The sequence below is a fragment of the Lytechinus variegatus genome, chromosome 1 (assembly GCF_018143015.1).
Source record: "Lytechinus variegatus isolate NC3 chromosome 1, Lvar_3.0, whole genome shotgun sequence".
In the NCBI taxonomy this organism is placed as follows: Eukaryota; Metazoa; Echinodermata; class Echinoidea; order Temnopleuroida; family Toxopneustidae; genus Lytechinus; species Lytechinus variegatus.
In genome coordinates, this window is record NC_054740.1 from 59,632,291 (window position 1) to 59,648,937 (window position 16,647).

The 16,647-nt window shown below is 35.7% G+C and overlaps 1 protein-coding gene across 2 annotated transcripts in view; it reads left to right on the forward strand.

Annotated features, from left to right (window-relative positions):
• Nucleotides 1-417: 417 nt before the first annotated feature.
• The window catches only part of LOC121418448 (sodium-driven chloride bicarbonate exchanger-like), a 54,571-nt gene continuing 38,341 nt past the window's right edge, over nt 418-16,647 (forward strand). The window contains exons 1-2 of one of the 2 annotated variants that reach the window (XM_041612352.1): nt 418-714; nt 2,608-2,712. The gene's annotated coding sequence lies outside the window, so the exon portion shown is untranslated. Of the gene's footprint in view, nt 715-2,607; nt 2,713-11,753; nt 12,141-16,647 lie in introns of those variants that run through there. The other variant, XM_041612361.1, reaches the window with a different exon arrangement.

The window sequence follows — 16,647 nt, forward strand, 5'->3', positions numbered from 1 at the left end:
CAATATTTCTTATTTTTTGCTATTTTTTACAATAAACTCTTTGTCAAGATGAACTCCACCTTTAACCATGGAAGTCAGAGCGGATGATATTACTTTGTCATATCAACAAACACTTTGATTGTAGGCACCAACGGATAGAAAAGACATGACATCTTTTGTGTTGGGGGCGCAACAATAGACGTTCACCCCCCCCCCTCGTGAGCAATGGATAATCCTTTGCGCCGACGCCCATACCTTTAATTAGATGATGGTTTTCTTTGAAGATCATTATGTCTTTAGAAAATTACAAGATTCGCGATGGGACAGTATCCTGGATGAGAGATTTCTAAGAAAGAATCTGTGACTCATGAGATAATACCCTAGGAAGACAAAGGCATCTGTATCATGGAAGTCAAGGACAAGGTGAGATGAGATGAAGAAGCCAAGAGACATTGTCTTCACGTCCCATCCCAAATCTTGACGTTCCCTATATACATCTCTCGTCCTGGTTTCTTATTAGGACCTCTTACAAGAGAACCAAAACTATCTGCAGGAGTAAGGAACGTCACCCAAAGTTTCATCTTTGATGTGTTTAACTAGGTAAAAGCGGTGAAAATCAAGTTCAAATGGAACCCTAGATTATGTTTGTGTTAAAAACTATGAATGCGAGTCGAAGTTCATGTGGAGACTAACTGAACATCAAAACGGACAGAAGGAAATAACTGGATTCGTCAGGTAGGTTCTTTCAGGAAAAAGTGCATTTATAATTATTTGAATATTTTGTTTTTATTTGCTCGGGATGGAAGGGGGTACTCCAGGCTGAAAATAATTCTAATCTAAATCTATAGAGTAAAACTATCATAGCAAAACGCTGAAAATTTCATCAAAATCTGATAGTTTATTGATATTTTGTGAAGATAGTTATTATGCATGTTGTCATGAATATTCATTAGGTTAGATGTATTTAATGTATGTCTTCCAAAATGACCCTTAGCATCACAGTGGGGGGTGATTCAGTCTCGACTCTGGAACCTTTTACTTGGTTAGAGATATTATATTGGGGTATAAAGTCGCCATGGACGTAGAGATACCATATCTCTTATCATGAACCTACTCTGGGGTGAATGGAAAGAGAGGGAGGGAGGGAGAGAGAGGGTGGGGGGTAGGGGAAAAGAGAAAGGGGAGAGAGACCTAGACCTCTGGGTTCACATTCTGAACTCCGATCTAATTCAAACCATGATACAAAATTTTGAGGTTTAACTCAAGATAGTCGACTGTGACACAAATCTCAAAGTAATAATAATAATAATAACATAGGGTATTTATATTGCGCACATATCCACCTTGTTAGGTGCTCAAGGCGCTCCTATGTTACCCTGCTAAGCTATGCGTTCATAGCGCACATAGCTTTTTGAGGAATTACTTCCTACCGGTACCCATTTACCTCACCTGGGTTGAGTGCAGCACACTGTGGATCAGTTTCTTGCTGAAGGAAATTACGACATGGCTGGGATTCGAACCCACGACCCTCTGTTTCAAAGTCCGAGGACTAATCCACTGGGCCACAACGCTCCACAGGTAGAGGTTTAATCGGTTCAATATAGACATTTATATATTGACAATAATGACTGCTTTACTGAGAAAGAATACCTACCCATTTTTGTTTTCATAAAAACCGTTTTCTTAAAAAAATGTGATTGGTTATCCCGTTCGTCCGAACAAAATGTTAGCTTAAATACAGATACAATTAATAACGGACGTGAAAATAAACACCTATGTACATAACACGGGGTTTACACGTGACTGGCACGGGTTTAAAACTTTCGTACAAAAATAATCTGTCACGGTTCAAGAGCACCTTTGACTATGACTGTTATGAATTTGAATGGTTTGCATAGTTAATGAAACTCTTTCAGTTTCAACGCAATTCAATTAAGGATTCTCTTATTTAATCCCTCTGTGCGATGTAAACGTGGGCGGATCTTCAGCCCCGTGTTTATATTATTGTTTTGGTCTTGAATAAATCCTTCAATCCAGTAATCAATAAAGACTATACGAAAAGACCATCATTCAATATTATATGGGGTTTAACAAAGGAAATGCCATTTATAGGTTTTTTAGGAAATGTTTTGTTAGAAAAGAAGGGGGATAGAAAGAGAGTGATTTTATAAAAAAAAAAGGAGAGATGAGATGAGCGGGATGGAGGGGGGGGGGGGTGGTAAAGGGAAGAGGGAGAGAGAGATGTTGTTATTTTGAATAGGCACACTAGTCAGTTTTGACTAGAGAAAGGGGATTTTGATGGCGTAGAAAATTAAAAATCCGTCAATACTCATAACACAGAGGAGGAAAAGGAGGTGGGGGGGGGGGGTATCCCGAGGAGTAAAGTTTAAATATCAAAGATTTGTTAAAATCCACACACCAATGGTTCTTACAGATTAAACAGAACCGAAAACGTTGATTAGAATTGATATAATGATGATAAAGGAGATGTGATTTATTTATTGAAATAATTATCTCAAGTGAGAGTGCAAAGGAGTAAAATTTTTCGTACACTTTAATTTAAAAAAAATTAAAGAATCCAGTGCTTTTCACATTCATAAGATTTTCTTATGTTTTCTTCTAAAACAGAATTGTAGGTGTTATTATTGCACCATCAGTAGCTAGCCCCATCAATATCTAAATGAAGACCAGAAATGCCATTATATAAGGACGTTTGACAATTCTGAAGATAAGGTAAGTGTCTTTATATTCCCTTGAAACATTTGAAATGCCTTTGCGTAGAAGTCAGGTCACATTTCTTCTCCGTAAAGTTCTGATAGGTATATACTTATTTAGGTTTTAAACATTTAAAGCGGGTTTAGAGTTTGAGTTTAGAATCTAAATATAACTTTTAATTTTTTAATTTTTAGAGTCTTTTTCCGTAGTTTGAAAGAATTCAGTAAGTATGTTGTATCTTATAAAACCACTAAGGAAATCAAAGGGAAGCAAAGGAAAAACAAACACAAAATATAACATAAATTGGTAAAACGAGAGTACACATTTTTTGTTTAGTTGTATAAATTATACCATTGGAGTCATATATGGTTGTGTGTTCACCGGAATAATGCAAATCTTTAAATTGTCTGAATTTTGTGTATTAATTTTGTTCAAATCAATGATTTTCAGTCTTGAATGCCCCTTTATAGTGGAACCCACACCAATAAAAATTTTGTTAGAGTGAAAAAAAAATCGAACGAACACAACGCTAAAAAAATCATAAACATCGGTTTTTAAATCTTAGTCTCGAATATTTTTAACAAATCTGTGATACGAGTAGTAGAAATATGAATGCAGTATGGCACGGGCGCATGGAATATAAATTAAGAAACCCTGTGTGTCAATTTCAAAGCCACTGTATCATGCAAAACAATTGACTGCATTTCGAGGACCATTTCGACTCGACAATATTCATGATAATTGTTGAGGTCGGGAATAGATGCAGTGACCCTGTGACGTCACTTTAAGGATTGTGACATCACGGCTTCTGTCTTCCCGACCGGACATTAATTAATAGGGGGTTTGAAGGTCACATGATTTGAACAAATCCGTATTAAAAGAGTATTTTATGATTAATATACTGAGGCAAATTTTGAAGTCGCTTAAAAAAAAGCAGCCGTCATAGTGATCTTCACGTGAAAATGAGTGCCTCTTGCTGTCCGGTAATTCGTTCAAGAAAGTCTACAATTAGCATTGTTTACCATGTCTTAATAACATACTTTCTGATATGAACGGATTATTTTTCTTTCAATATATTAAACCACCTGAAAATCTTATTTTTATACGCATGTCTGGAGGAAAAAATATCAACAAAATAATCAGAATAAAATGAATTTAAAAATGTGATATCTTTTTTGAAGCGCATTTGAGTCTAAGCACAAACTGCGCTATATGTAAATATATTATTGGCATATTATATTGTTATATAGTATTATCACCAATCTATTCACTGGTAAAAATCAGAATGTCTCCTTGTTTTTTCTTTTCTTTTATAATAATCAAGATGTAAGGTTCGTTTCTTTCAAAAAAGTTGATAGAACCAAAACTGATAAACTATTAATAAGAAATGAAAATGTGCGATTAAGTAGATAAATTCATACATCATTACCTCAAACAGGAAATTTGCGTAAATGCGCACACAGAAAACGTATATCTCTCTTTTCAAGTCACTTTGGGTGAAATTATTTAACACAAACGCGTACTTTATGAAATTTCTGGTTCACCCTTAACAAAACATGACCATTGTGACCTTTGTTAAGTAATTTTTCTACTTCTAGGACATTTTCCGTTCATCCATTACATTCCAGACAGTTTTTAAATATTTTTTTTACAAAGTTATTCAAATCATTGTAATGATAAAATTGTACTTTCTTTGCTCAGAACCTTTTGGAAGAGAGTTTTTCGTTTGTTACTATCATATTCAAAGATATAATATGTTATTTGCAAAGAAGATTAAAATTCATTTAGGTCTATACTCTTTGTATCCCGTGGAGAGACGATCGACAGTCCACATTAGGAAAGTACTATCATAATTGGAGGGGTTATGGTGTCCCCAATTTCAGTCACATGCTAATCATCGAAAGAAAAATGGTTATGGCATGGCCATGGACCCGAGGAAGGTCCATGGCGTGACAGACCGTACATGTATCTAATGTAAACTTTACGCTCGTATCAGATTGGATGCGTCTGTATATATTTTTTTTTGTTTGAATAATCCATATCGATCATGGTAATGGGTAATTATGAAAGGTCGGTGAGAAGACAATGAATATAAAGGTCGCGGAAAGGTTGTTGCTGGAGAAGTGGTGGTATATTAGTGGTTGTAGAAGTGGAATTTTCATCGTCATGGCAGTAGAAGTACTAGGGAGTTGTTGTATTAGGTCGAGTAGCATTAGTTGTATCCGTAAATAATTATTATCATCATCAGACTAAGATCAAGATTAGTTCTTGATTGTCATGCTAAAACTGCCAATTCGGAAAATTCGAACATTGATGTGATTTGATGATACGTTAGATTTTTAAAATTTCTTTTCTTAATCGGCCCATTTATTTACATCCAGTTTTAATAATAATATAAGATACAACAATAATCTATAATCTATAATATTACAAGATTGACAGGTAAATATTGATGAAAGTTATCAAATATAATGTTATAGTCTAAACAAGATAAATGATAACTATATTCTGCATTCATTTTCGTAAATATATATCACGAAAATGAAATATAACAATAACATTAGCCCTGCATGCATACTGAATATTCGGCCAACATGTTTTCTTTCCATATTTCCGAAAGCAAAGCTGGAAAAGAAGATATGAAGCATGTTTTCAGATTCAAAACGCAAACATTTTTGTTTCGTCACGAAAACTTTTTATTGGAAACTGAAAGACGCACTTCTTATCGTCAGCATGACTCGGCATGTTCCCCTAAGTAGAAATCACAAATGCAAGGACAGACTCACGAAATATCTTGATTTGAGAACCTAGGCTTACAGAAATACCTCTAGACTACTCTGCAAATATCGTAAACAGGTAGACTTTAATATTCTCCAATTGTACCTCATATATTTCATTATTTTTATTTATTTATTTTTTTTTTGGGGGGGGTTAGTCCTAGTCAAAGAAGATGGAGGATGTGTGCTCAACTTCTTTAAGAGTTCGTTTAGTTTGAATTTCCGACGTTAGATATTTTGGAATATAAGTATTCATCTAACAGAATTATCCTTTAAACTAATTCTGTTACAAAAAGAAAACACGCAGATATTCTACCCGTGTTTTTTTTTCTAGAAGACCCCACTCACTGCAAGCGCCCCCAAAACTAAATTTTTCTTTGACGCCCTCAATCACAACACATTTTCACAAGCTTACATCGGAATTCATTATACAGAGATGTGAGGTGTGCATTAAATTGAAAATTTAATTCAACTATTTCTCAATTAATTCTCGAATATGAATAATACACTGTGATTGTCTTAGGGATTCACAAATGCTAGCTTTCAGTTTGATTCAATTTTGATCAAAATTTGATAAACTCATTATTTGCTCCTACCTAGCACAATTATTTTATATCAGATTAATTTCAAATGTAGTAAAATAACCAGCAATTATCTTGATCATATATACCGCAGATAGTGGCATAACATCTGAGGGAAACATGATTATTTTAGCCGCTCTTAAGTTTTGCGTTGCTTATAGAATAAATAAGCAATTTTTCACTTATCTTAACTAAGGCCCACACTTAAAGCCGTAGTTCCTGTCTACTTTAATTACATTAAAACAATACTTCCGTTTTGCCAAATGAGAAAGAAAAACGTCATATTGGTAAATAAAATGTTGTCATGGCGACAATACCACCACAAATGAAGCATACGTCAATAACATCCAATTCAATGTAACTTTTAAAATCTTATTTAGCCATAGAAATCAAATCACTGTGGATTATCATTAACCAAAATCGTCGACCTAGCAATAATACTCTTTTATGTAGTTTGTGTTGTTATTATACTTTGTAAATTTAGAAATTTGACGGAATGTATAAGTTCCATGAAGTCCCCTTTTCTCCAATTCAATGATTATGATCGATTGGGGTGGCTTGGTGCTTGGTAGGGGCTGTTGCCAGTCGTCGGGCGAAGTAGACGGTAGCTCAGATGAGGTTAGCGTTTCATTTCTAATCTACCAGATTATATAGATTAGGTATAGGCGTGTCGAATAACACTTCATAGACCTATGTCTGTATGCTTCAAAGTTAATAGAGAGAGGATGAATGTGATCGAGAGATAGAGAAAAAAAATGAGAGACAGAAAGAATGCGAGAGAGACAGAAAGGGGGTGGGGTTTGAAAAAATTGATTTTCTAAAACTGAGAGACTGATAAAAAACAATTACATGTATACAATTCTATTAAGAAAAGTCTGGTTGTCAACCCCTCCCCCTAACTCACCCCCCCCCCCAAAAAAAAAGAAATGTTACCGCTAATGACGACTAATAAAACGATGTAATAAATTCACCGATAAATGCAAGAGAAAACAATGTATTTCGCTTAAACCTGGTGGGTGTTTCATATAGCTGGTCATTTGTTAAAAGCGACTTTAAGAACGACTGGTGATTCTTTCTTGTGGTAAATTGTATATTCATTGACGATGGTTAAGCGCATATAAGAAAATATCCCCAGTCGTCCTAAAAGTCGCTCTTAATTTACGAACAGCTTTATGAAACTTCTCCTGGTAATTAAGGGTTTGAAGAAGACGCTTCGTGATACAATATCCTCAAATTATCAATATTTTCGGATCTCATTTTGGCGCGTGAGGACTTGAAGTCTTTGGTGAACTTTTCTTGAACTATTTCATCACTTAGTTGAACAGTGGAATGTACAGCTGCAGAGTTTACAGGAAACATGTGATCATGTAGTGTTCAAATTAGGTGTGTCTCTATTCAACAAACTGATGCATTGCTAGTCTGCAGGCACAGACCTTAAGTTTTCCCCTAATGCACAATGTAGAGTCTGAAGCAGTGAGACTAGATTCACTCATGTGCTCTGGGTGCTTTACACACATGTACGGTTTGTAGTCTAGTCTCCGCACTGGACAGGGGTATTTTGTTACAATTTCAGATTTGAGTCTGCGCTTACAGACAACGGCATTGCTGAGCCTAATTGAGTTTTCGAAGGGGAGGGGGGGGGGGGGGGCAGAAGTTTGCCCAAACATGTCGTTTTCCGAAGTATTGAAAAAAGCAATTGTAAGAAACACGTTTTCTTTTCAAACCATGAATGTAAATGGAAAATACAAAAGTAATGCAGGTATAGTACCAACATGGTTACAATTGGTTTTGAAGAAAGCCATTAATAGGTCAAAGTAAGGCGCGAGTGGTTTACATACGTTCCACAATTTTGTTGTATATATCTTCTAAAAATAATCTCAGGTCTCCATTATGTCCAATCTATGTCCCGCCTCCCTTTCCTCTAAATTTCCTGTGCAAGTCTGCAGTCAGAGTGGTTCTGATCTCATTATCACCATCTCCGCCCTTCTTAAAGAAAACATCCTAACCACAGTCAAACATGAACAATATTGCAATAATACAATCAGTCAGTAATCAATCGGTAATTAGCAAATAAACTCGTTAAATTTCATGGACTGACGTGGGAAGTATTCGAATTAGTTGTGTTATAATGACGAATTGAATGAAGATCTTCTATTACAAAAGCATTTTAATTGAGCAATCAGTGACTTGTTAAATTGGCGTACGAAAAAAAATCGTAATGAATTTCTCTAACGAGATTAATTTATCATTGAATATGTGGACGGTCTGGTATAGCCAATGACTCTAAAAATGTTCGAATTGTTTGTTTATCAGAATTTTTTTAAAGAATAATGTTACCTTGTACAATTTTGAAAGTCTTTTACTATTCAAACCACCTATATGTAGCTGGTACAAAAGAATGTTAAAACGGATATTTTCGAATGGATTTTGATGGATTTTGAAAAAAAAATGGATATGAAGAATTGTAAATTGTATCTGACCGATTCCATGAATATGGTCATCCGGAAAAATATAAAAAACAAAATACTTTCATTTAAAAAACTTAATTCCATGCAGAGAGAGGGATGAATCTGACACAAGACGCATGTCAACTGCGAAATAACTTTTTGCCATTGTTTTGAACTATGACAGCATTTTGCAATTGTGATATTTTCTACTTTTGATACACAGCAAATCGAGATATCAAACTGATTAATTTGAAAGAAGTTATACCTTGTAAACTGTGTTTAAACCACCCCCATCCAGACGCCTTAAAGCAAGGTTACATTGTCCTTCAAAATGTATTAAGTACTGTAGGAGCTGTTATTTTAGCGGGGGTTTTATTTTCGCGGATTTCGCGAATTGCCGATCGGCCGCGAATTTAACAACACGCGAAAATATTGACACATTTCTTAGTCAGCGCCAATGCCCCCAACAGCAAAGCCTTGCTATTGAAAACATCCTGCATATTGAGAAATGGAGATATGCACCTCTATATGTACAAAAAATAGGCTTAGAAAATACAGTTAGTGATTCAAAAAGTTAGCTAGAATTTCACTTTTTTTAATTTCTCAAACAAAATCAGGGCCTAAACTATTTTCTAACATTATTTTATCAATATTTATACACTCACTGTAATATTAAAATGTATTTTCCATGAAACAATTTGATTTTATTGTCATCTGATTGACTCTTTACACATGTATTGGTAGCTATTTGCATACTCATTAATATTCATAAGTCACATGACCAGAATTTTGAAGGTGAACATTCTGTTCACAAAATTCCACAATTTTGCACTTTTTACCAACTTTTTTAAAAATGAATCGAATCAAACACAAATTCCAAAGATTGCTTAACCCTATAGATCCTGTGGCATGATGAATTTTTAGATTTAAAGGTTAAAAAAAGTGAAATTCAAGCCACTTTTTCCACAATTTGTAACTGTTTTTACAGGGACATATTTATGTATAAAAGACATATCAGCATGGTGACTTTGAGAGGTGTAGATTTGCACATGAATTGCACTAGTTTTGCTTCTTTGAAATGCTGTAAAAATGTATCTTACATCTTCCGATCGCGAATTTAACAACCCGCGAAAATGTCGGGACCCCCGCGATTCGCGAAAAGTTCTGTACGCGAAAATAACAGCTTTTACAGTAAACTTAGACTGGTTATTCACAAGCTCACTAGTTAGTAGACTGTGTTCAAATTATGAGTGGCATATCTACGAACAGCCGAATACTTATCTTATCAATATACAACAAACAAAACACTTAAATTAATTCCTAGTATCATGTTTGCATAATTGTTATATTATTTACAGAAGGTGATGTAAGGATCGGGAGAAAGCACGCGTTTTGCAATGGGATATAACACGTGAAAAACCGGAGTGAAACATAAAATGTGGGTTTCTTCCTAAAAACGTGTCTACATCCACTTTTCGTGCAAGTTTAACGTATATGAGGCATCATAAACTATGATTATGGTATGATACATTATTGAAATTGGTGGAAATCTATAAAATTCGCCCAAGATGAAAACAAATATATCAAGTAGAACACCATCTCGTGTTGGATATGTAAATCGACAATCACGTGATTCTCGAATGACCAATCGGACAACAGCATTCACAGTATGTGGGATACGAAAAATGTTCTTACTGGAGCATTATTTTATTGTGCTTATTTAACTCGATATGGTCTCTCGGGCTCATGGGTGTCGATTCCAAAGGGAATTACTGGTGGGGGATGGTATAATCAGCACCCCCCCCCTCATATTTCGAGGGCATGAGAAAAAAAACAGTAGGACTACATCTCCAGAAAAAATAGATACATTTATTAAAATGCATAAAATCGATAAAATTGACAACGTAGAAATACACCAACAACAACAACAAAGAAATAAAGACAGAATTCGTTTCTCATATCAATCCAAAGTCGTAAATTACACAGCCTCATATTTCAGGCGATTCATTAAAATATGAGCTTACGCTATAACCTCTTCAAAGAAGATGATGTATAGGCCCTAAATTTCACAAATAGATTTGACTTCTGAATAAACTATTTGAAAAGTTTGAACTTTAATGGTACTACTATATTTTGTTTTTGCTTTCTTAACGGTTTTGTCAGAATCAGACACGAAATGAAAAAATCTCATAGAAATTACATTTTGACCTTACACAGAACTGACTTTTAACGTTTTACCTTTTATGATCAATAAATCTGTGACTTTACTCTTACCTTGACTTTTTTTCTCTTTGTTATTTTGCATTATTTGTATTTCTCAATTCTTTTCGCTCATATTGATTCTAAAACTTAGCATTTTATGCTTTAGCGTTTTTTTGTTGATGTTATATTCAGTGATTACTGTCCCTGATATTGTATCGTATTGTTAATGTATTAATCTGTGATAAGATTTTGTTGATTAACGTGAATCTTTTTTCTTCCTCAAATTGCATAATTTCATCACGTTTCCTTTTTGCTAGTGTTCTAAATTTACAATAAAATATATCGATTGAGATTCAATATAAACATTTGCATCCTCATCGGGTTCTCAGAAGAACTTATAATCATTGTGATTTTTATTTGACCTAAATGATTTACAATTCAGATTGAAGGTCCTAGATAATTATAGTTATTATAGACTGATAGATGTTGATATTAGTTTTGGGTAAATTTATAGTTTTTGTGGAATTAGCAAGGTATATAAAATTTACTACAAGTGTAAATATGATATGATTGTCCAAGAAGGGGGCTCTATATGTAACATTATAACGGGAGATGATTTGAATCAACCTGTTTTAAAACAAGCTTCATTACATGAACGTACAGATGTAGCAACGAGGATATACGCGACAGACAGGCAGACCGTGTGTGAGCATTGCGTAGTAAAACGACCTACTTGTTCGGTAGCCAATGACTTAAATGCTGATTCAAATAGGAAGTTTGGTAACCTGTAGTTACCGCTCCCCCGCTAATTGAATTAAAGGCAACTTCTTACTGACATGTCGCTGGCTCGTGACACATTAGATGTGACCAGGCACCCAAGGCAGATTTCGGTGTAGTGATCTCATCACTAAATCGGCAACGCCAATAAAGAGTCACGGCAAAAAAAAAGTGGAGGCGGCGCGCGCATCTCAAGCGAGTGACTTCATCGTCTGCTAGCACCCTTCCCCTCTCCTATCGGGTCTGACGGTTTTGAGGCCCCATGTACCAACGTCACATTGAGTTGTAGTAGGCGAGCAGGCTCGGCGAGCTGTACGTCTGTCTCTAGGTGGATGGGCAAAGGCAGAGTCCAACTGTCGTTGGCAGATTGGTGAAAGATTCAAAACTGAGGTGTTGCGAGCGGAGAGCCCACTTCGACAGCCTGACCGTGGACGATTAACACCAAGTGGGAAGCCCTCTCCTACTCCTCGTCTCTCTTCCCCCTCCCCCTTTGCTTCGGAAGAAACATTGAGGCAGGCACTGGCGGAGTAGGTTTAACTGGCTGATTTTTTTTTTCGAAGTCTTTGAGTCCCCCTATTTTTCCTCCCGGTGAGCATCTTCGTTGGCTCATCTCACAACCAACTCAGGATTCTTACGTTTGTCATCATCACCTAGTGTCACAGGTAAATATCTTCAGATCATACCGACATATTTAGGGAGTTTTATCTGGTTAAATAATAACAACAACATCAATAACATGTCCAACTGCTAGTGGTCGTTTTGTAGGGTTTGGGTTGCAAAAAATAACCAATTGTGACCAAAATTATTTTAAGCTTCTTTTAGAAGATGGAAATATGTCAAATATTTCAGGCTTCGATGTCGATGCATCTAAGAAATAACCTACGAAAAAAAATCAGTTGACATGTACTCTTGTTTGGTAGATTGAAAGATGCACCCCGTCGTTCAATCCAGTTATTGGGTAACTAGTATGAGACGAAAAATATTACGCTATGCTTCTTTAGACGAAACTCGCCTGCGTGAGGAAACTTATATTTTGTAAGGTATCAAAATTATTCCAATGCACTTTATCAAAAATTTCAGGTCAAATATTTCTTTTTCAAATTTTGATGGAAAGATGCCTGTATTCTCCAGGCTATCTCCTTGTTATGCCTTAATGTATAGAGCTAGGTGACAGCGAAAGTCACCTTTCTGATGTTCCATTTTCTAACTTGGCAACGATATGTCTCGTCTCGTCTTTGAGTGAGTCACAAATTAATGTGTGATTTTATTGAGTTTTATTTTTGTCTGTAAACCGAGACAGATACTCCCAAAGAACGATCATTATTTTCAAACCCCCCAGAGCAGTCTACTGTTCGATCCAATGCAAGCAAGTTTATTTCCGTACATTAATATCTAAGTGCATGGTGTTGTACATTATAAATCGACCTCATTTTATCAAGAAATAAGCACTGCGATATTTTTTTATATGAAAAAGGGCCAACTAAGCAAGAATTGGCTCTATTAGTCAATACACAACAGAAAACTAATACATTACAAGAACTAGATTTCATAATGGCGTATTTTAGCGGACTTTGTTTGATTATCTAGTCAAGGACTGTGTAAATACCATTTTGATTCTCGGTGTGTATAATACCCAATTCGTCATTATTGAAATTTGATACTGTATAGCAAATCTTCATCGCAATTTGTCTCTTTTTCACATTGTTAGCGGTTATGTCTAGAGAGTATACAGAATAGTGAACCAAATGTTTTGTTGAATAAATAAAGTCTACACGATCGTAAAAGCCAAGTTCAAGTTTAATTTTTCAGGAACAGCATAGTATTTCGAGCTATCGTACGGGAGAAATATCATATCAAATCTTGGAAAGGAAAATACCGAATTATTCCATGACACAATCTTTATCGAATTATTCCCTGACACAATCTTTATCGAATTATTCCCTGACACAATCTTCAACGTTTTACCACAACACATCCGTAATGTCAGTTTTGAATCCTAGAGACATCGGTCAAGATGTTTTCAAAGTTCAGTAGATAATACACTTTGAATCTTTGTTGTTTGATGATGAGATAATAATGATTATGATGAACCTCATATTTTTCGATTTATCAACGTAATCAATAAAGCGGCTCTCTCGATCATGGGTTGCATAATTTTTAAATTGAATATGATTAAGATTAATTAACACTGATCAGTGATTTAAAAGATGTACATCGTTTCGTCCAAGCATGTCATATTCTGGTTTAATTCTTTGAAATATTACCGAGTGTCCCATCTCTAGCACTATCCCTTTTGTAGTGATAATTATGTTCTGGACAAGATGGAAATGTTCCTATGAGTGAAGATATCATACAGCGAGAACACTTTCTACTGAGTGGACAGTATCTGTATTGTAAAGATGCCGTTACCATTTCTTTCAAAATAGAGGTTTCACATGTCTAATTCTTTCTCTGAAAGCGAATTATAAGCGTATCTGTTTTAATAACGTTGAAGAAAATTACACTGTTACCAGCAACAAAGATTCTTAGCTTCTGGTGATTATGGAATTGATGTTCATCGATACATCTTACTGATTAGTGGGTCGACAGACGCGATATCCTCCAGTAGCTTCCAGACAAAAATTGATCTACTTGATCCGTTAGATTATATGGAGTGCCGATTTGAGGATTGTTGTCTAAGTAAGGATCATTCTCACTAAATCTCCGATTCCAAGAAAGAAAAATCGGGGTATGTTTGATATAGTAGACGGTAATGTGAACTGTTTCAAAGAGTACCATAAGGTCAGTAGTTCCATGATTAGGCCGTATTTGCAGAGTAGAAGTAGAACATTATTAATGACGACACTTTGGATTTGAAGGTTTGCAAAAACAAACGAAAAAAACCTGCATACTTTATTCATTATCATAATTTATTTATTTGCTTCGGATTTTAGATGAAAAGCATGGATAACTGTTCCTATATTATATTTACAGAAATATTCTTGAAAATCTTTACTTGCTGTGGTGAAATCCAGAATGTCTCTAAAACGTTCTTAAAGTCCAAGCAAAAAAAAAAACTTTCCAATTGTCGTTACATTATAACATTGCTTCGGCCTAGCCTAAAGGCTACTGTATGTACATGGCCGTAAAATGTAATCTTTGAGTCAATCTGTACTTTTCGACCACCTTCTTTTGTCACATTTTTTTTTAGATACGTACACATTCATTTTCTTAATTTGTTAATCTTGCATCATACGCTTATTTTTAGTAGTTCCTTGGTGCATGAAGTCACCACTGCCTTGAGAAAATTAAATATCAAACCATTAGAATTTGTTGCGCTCCTGAAAACCTCTGGGTTCTGCTTTTGATGGCAACTAAAAAAATCTGAACTTTATTTTCATCCAATCAAAGAAGGCGTTCGGAACTTGATTTCAACCAAAGAAGTGCATTCAGAACTTGGGACTTAATATTATCCAATCAAAGAAGCGCATTTTGGAATCAACATGATTTTTTTTTAAACGCAACCATTTTTGCAACGAACCTCTATCAGATTGACCAGGAATGGATCTATGTTTTAGCGAAAGTTTCCTTTCAAAGGATTAAGGCTCCGTAAATGATGGACCAATGTATGCAATGAAGTAATAACATGTAAATAATATCGGATATGTTTTGAGACTCCTGTAATTTTAATGATTTCGTAACGTCGACACCTCGTCGTTAAGCTGATTACATCGTATAAGATGACACCACCTGGATGACCCAACTTTCACAATTGGCTAGGTTGAACAGGAGGTATGTAGAGCCTGTAACATAGCCATTAATTACATGCCAAAACTTTAATAACCTGTAAATGAAATAAGACTACGGAAACACGTCGACGGGTGCAAAAGGAAGTTGTATTATTGTCGCCTTCTTATCATGTCTTATGGGGTAAAATTCAGGACTCACAAGCAACATCATGCTGAATAGATAAAGAATTACGAAGCGAATAAGAACATTAATCTTTATTCGCCACAAACGTAAACATTTTCAACTTAGTTTGCCCTTTCAATATCAATATCTCCTGTAAATATACGCCACGATAATGCAGCATTTACGACATTTTGGAGCATTTTATAGGTCTTGGAAAGTCCAATGCAAATCAAAATCTCCTTTGTGTGGTCTAAAGCAATGTATGTAAAATAAAGTCATACTTTGCAAAATGGAAACAAATACATTCTGAGTCATTTAGTGTATTATGGATTATGGGTGTACCTTTTTAAAGATGGCAATTCTAAAGGTCTAGAAGCCATTAAAAACATCATACGCAAACACAAAATCTTGACAATAAAATGGGGGGAACAAACATTATCTCCTACCACATGCCGATGTCATGGATTATATTTTTACTAGAAAGTCCTTGCGGAATTATTAAAGATATTTTCCAATGAACATTCAGACCTCGTGGATTATTCTGTTCTTGTAAGGTGTGACGAACATGATACAGACCTCGGCCGACCACGTGACTGCCCCAAACCGCCATTTTTTCCGGGCATTTACAGAGTCTCGAGGTCTCTATTCCCCAAGTGTTAACGGGCACGTTCACAGCCTTGTGACTTGTCAGAAACAATCACAATTTGGCCAGATCTCTACTCCCATCTTCCTACCCGGCTACTAAATCAGTCCCCCTTCTTGAACGGGTGCCAGCGGGAGCCTGACACCGAACTTGGGCCCGTTTCCGAGCGTCAGACAACTTTGCGGCAGCCAGGTCTAAATATGGCGGCGTGAGTCACCAGCGCGCTGAAATGAACAGCTTGTACAACCTCGCTCACTCCGACTGACTGACTGACTTAGAACTGCGTGAAAGTAAGCCATTCAGTCTCAAGGGCAGGCTTGTCTGCTTTCTTTATCTTTTAACTAATTTCTAGTAAGTTGACAAATTTTGTCAAATTACACGAGGGAAACAACCAGGTGCAGAAAGGCGATTCCGTGTTTTAAACCAGATCTTCTCTTGCAGCCCGTATCTACTGCCCGCTATTGCCTAATTACACAATTTAAGACCACACAGTGTAAGCAGGTTATCTTGTAAACAGGAATCTTACTTTCTGAATTCATTTTTTGAAAGGATGTTTTCAAATCTGTGCAAATATCTTAGAACGTGGATACAGTATAGGAGTAGTACTGTCGTCAAGAATGTCGGGTGGGCCTCGA